General features: G+C 30.1%; 1 pseudogene; it reads left to right on the top strand.

Moving 5' to 3' along the window:
• The first annotated feature begins 378 nt into the window (after positions 1-378).
• Positions 379-570, top strand: LOC142178689 (U1 spliceosomal RNA; annotated as a pseudogene).
• The last annotated feature ends 3,088 nt before the right edge of the window (positions 571-3,658 follow it).

Below are 3,658 nucleotides of genomic sequence, written 5' to 3'. Positions count from 1 at the left end.
ATTGATGCATATTTTATTGGATTTGAGAAAATGATTTGAAATGAGTAATAAATACTATGGGTATAACAGAAAAAAAAATTATCTTCTCTTAATATGCGTAATGTGACAAGTAAAAATTAAAATCTATTTTAAATATACCTGCCAAGTAAAAGTGAACGGAGGGAGTATATATGAAAGTGTTTCTTATGAAACTTCCAAGCTAACTATTACCCCTTACTTTAATTTTTTACCATTCCAAATATAGGGAAGGAACATTCCTATTTGCTCAATAAATAGGTCCCCAGCAATTGAAATACCAATTCCGTCCCATATCGCAAACACAGAGCAAAAATGGAGCAATACGCTGGTATTAAAGATGGACTTGGCTAACGTGGAAACATACTTACCTGGACTGGTCAACGGGCGATCAAAAAGGCCTGCCTAGGTTGGTGACCTCCACTGCACTTTGGAGAGGTGTCTGTCTAAGGTCGATTCAAGTGATCGAACCTATGTCGTATCTAAGGTTGACTCAAGTGGTTGAGCCTACGTCGTAATTTGTGACAGTGAGGCTTGTGTTCGTGCAGCCCCTACCCAAATTTTAGTCCAAAAAGTTGACCCAAATTGGTTTATTTGTTAAAAAAAAATTGAGGGGAACAACATGAAACTCTCATTACTCATTGTCCATTCAAACTGAAGAATTCTGCGGTCTTAATATTGTGTTTCTCTATTTAATTCATTCCCATTAATTATCGTGTAATATCTTCGTATTCAGGCATGTAAGCTGCAATCTTTGTCAACATATTAAACATTACTAAATTAAATCAGTTAAACATATGAATCGATAGGATGGAACCAAATTATCTTTTAAAATGTACTTTTCGATTTATGCTAAATACTCACTTCATTTTCAAACTAAACGTATGGTGCGCCTAGTCTGAACCATGCCAATACGTCACCACTTTGATTGAATAGAGTACCTCTTCTCTTGATAATACTGAAACAGATCCCACTTTTACAGAACTTGTCTGATTACCACAAAATTTTATTTGTTTTCTTTGCAGTAAGTAATGAGAAAAGGGAAAATATTGAGACTCTGTTTTGTCACATATTTCAAGATATGTTACCAAAGTACCCTCAAACTCGACCTTTAATAAATTTAGACTTTTGAGGAAGAGTAATGAGTTCGAGATCTGTACGAATATTATGGTTTTTTGCTAGTAAAACATCAAAATGGTCATATAAAATTAAGTGGATTAGAAAATATTGTGAGATTAATTTCATGTATGGTCATTGATTCTCATTATAACAATAAAGTGATAAAACTATTTTTATTAGATTGAAGTAATTATACTTTATCCACGTATTAAAGTCACAAAACTATAATTTAGTGAATAAAGTAGGATTGTTACACAAATAGTCGGTCAAGATTATGTTTATTTTTTTTAGCCGGTATACATAAATTATTAATTGGCTCTGCGTAAACATACAAACACATATGTTGTATGCCACAACTACCAAGCAGTCTGAATTAAACATTGCATTCACCACCTTTTGGTTCTATAGCTTTAACTTTGGAGTTGAAGATTCAAGAGGGAATTTTGCAAAATGTATCAAATAAAATTATGTTTCCATTGTAGTTAAATCTTATTGATATTTAACCTACACTATCAGAGAAGGAAGATGTTTGATAATTATGTGAATATATACATATATAAAAATTAGTCCTAGCCCCGTATGTAATAGGATAACGCGGTTAAATACTATAAAACTCCCTCTTAAATCTTCAACTCCAAAGTTAAAGCTATAGAACCAAAAGGTGGTGGATGCAATGTTTTATTCAGAGACTGCTCGGTAGTTGTGGCATACAAATTGCAAAGCAGAGAAAAGCTGAGTAAATGGTGAGGTTATTGGCGTTGGTTACACATTCAATGTTCTTTCTTGTCAACCCTCCTCGTCTTTATCAATTCGTTGAAAATTTTGTAGTTGAATACATTGATAGTGTATTATCAATATATTTTAATTGCTGCAGTAGATACTTATTTTCTAGATTATTAATTTAATTGCTTATTATGAATTATTACCTGTAACTATTTTAAAGAGATTTAATTGTGTAAAAACTTATTTGTAGTGTTACAAAAGTTAAATTTATTGAAAGAATTGATGAACTTTAGGACATGTATATACAATATCTTGAAGTACAAGCACTTATGTGGCAATTTTTTGTTGTGTTGTTCTATGATAGTAGTTTCATATTCTATATAGCGCTGAAACTAAACAATTTTTATTTCTTTAAATCTTTTATTCAGGGGTCTGGATTTTTGGTTGTATTCTGTAATGATTTTACTACCTTTTTTTTTTTTTAACTGTTATTAATTTTGTCACATTTAACATTAACTGACTGTCCAGGAATTCAGATATTCAACCCAACAATAATTGAAAAATTGTGCTTTCAGTACCCCACTCTTTTGAAAAATAGGATCTATTTCATAATAAGGTTTCTGCACAAAAAAAAATTAAGTGTTTGTTAATTGCTTTGCCTTTGTAAGTATTGAAAGAGACATCTTTTACCTATAATTTTTCCTTGCGTGTAGACAAAGGTAAGGTCATCTTTTGAGGTTTGGATTCTTGTGAAAGCTCTCCCTAAGTTCTTTTGCAGACTTACATATCATGATTGATGGTTGTTGATTTGTTGCTAATTTTAAGGTGAGGTAATAATAACTTACAATTCTATTATCACGAGATTTTAGGTTCAAATATTGAATGAAAGTAAAAATATTAAGTAGGTTATTTCTTTCTATTTGTCCAAGATTTGGTGGATAAAATTATTCGATATATGTACTAGTAGGAGATAACAAATACTTGATAGAATTAGACGAGTTACACACAAACTGATCCCGACAATAATTATATATAAAAAAATTATATCAGAATATAGTGTGTTTACTTCATGAGTAATAAAAATGATAGGATCATGATTGTATTTACTATTACTATGAATTTACATTCCTTCTCTAGCCTTGGTTTACTAAAGGCCATTTGCATCTTGGCTTGGCTTTATTCTCTTGCTAAACTTCTTCTTTGTATTAGAGCAGGTAAATATTGTTCTAAATCAAATCTCACAAGTCACATCTAGTTATCCACAGAAGCATTTTCACATATTTGGGTTGGAAAAGGCGTCTTATTAATGAGAAATGAAAGCGAATTAATTAGCTAATGCACAATATTTTTGAAAGGTCAAAAGTTTTCACGAGATATTGACTTTTTCTTTTATATATATATATATATATATATATATATATATATATATATATATATATATATATATATATATATATTATTTGTGTTGAGTTGCTTAAAAATTTTAAAATATTTTTCTTGAAAAATATTTTGAAGAATAAAAAAAATCAACTAAAATATAAGTTGCTCAAAACTGTTGCCGCACTTTGATTTGCCACATAAGACAAGATATTACTTTTTAGTTGCATTATGACCGAGACAACTTTACAATAACTAACAATAACAACAATAATAATAAACTATTTCAACTAACTTTTGAAAAGAAGAATCATCAAAATAATACCTCTAACACTCGGCCCAAGACCCAACTACAAAGAGAATTTGTCGGGAGATTATACACAATGACCTTAAAAATGGATAATCTTAATTTTTTAACTCCGGC

The sequence above is a fragment of the Nicotiana tabacum genome, chromosome 24 (genome assembly GCF_000715075.1).
Source record: "Nicotiana tabacum cultivar K326 chromosome 24, ASM71507v2, whole genome shotgun sequence".
Lineage (NCBI taxonomy): Eukaryota > Viridiplantae > Streptophyta > Magnoliopsida > Solanales > Solanaceae > Nicotiana > Nicotiana tabacum.
Note: the sequence above shows the minus strand (reverse complement) of the source record. Positions and strands in the feature narration are given on the sequence as shown.